This window comes from Olea europaea, unplaced genomic scaffold (assembly GCF_002742605.1).
Source record: "Olea europaea var. sylvestris unplaced genomic scaffold, O_europaea_v1 scaffold4074, whole genome shotgun sequence".
NCBI classification, from domain to species: Eukaryota; Viridiplantae; Streptophyta; class Magnoliopsida; order Lamiales; family Oleaceae; genus Olea; species Olea europaea.
Window position 1 is genome coordinate 10,013 of NW_019260417.1, and position 809 is coordinate 10,821.

The window sequence follows — 809 nt, forward strand, 5'->3', positions numbered from 1 at the left end:
AACAACGCTTCTCAATGTTCAAATAAAAAGGACAATGATTTTGCAAGATATTTGAGAGGTGGTAAGTGATAGTGAGGATGACTATGAAGATTTTTCAAAATTGGCAGAAGCTATTGATGGTCAGAAATTGGAGTATGCAGTGCTTGGGCTCTTGGTTATGAAGAGAGCTCTTGGTGCACATGACTTGGAACAATAAAGGGAAATCATATTCCTTACGAGATGCTATATCAACAATAAGTATGTAGCATGATTATTAATAGAGGGTAGCTGTACCAATGTGGCTAGCACAGCACTTGTTGAGAAATTGGGATTAACCATGTTAAAATATCCTAATTAAACCTCACAAATTGCAATGGTTGAATGAATGTAAAGAGGTTAAGGTGAATAGGATGATATTTTTGTGTTTCTCAATTGGGAGATATCATGATGAAGTTATACGTGATGTAGTTTATATACATGGCAGTCACATTTTATTGGTATACCATCACAATATGATTGGAAGGTGATTTATGATGGGTACAAAAATAGGTACAGTTTTACCAAGGATGAAGAATCTATTCATCTTGCGCCACTAACATCGACACAAGTGTATGAAGATCAAATCAAATTAAAGAGTGAGGAAGAAAAAAGATTGAAAGAAAAAAGAGTCAAAGAAGATAATGATATAGCCTGTAGTGAGGAAAAAAAGTAGAGACACAAGAGAGAAGAAAAAGAGTCTTCCAAAAGGAGAAAAAAAGTCAAAAATGAATTTCTTTGCAAAAGAGAGTGAGTTGAAGAGGGCAGTAGTTGAGAAACTATCTATGATCTTG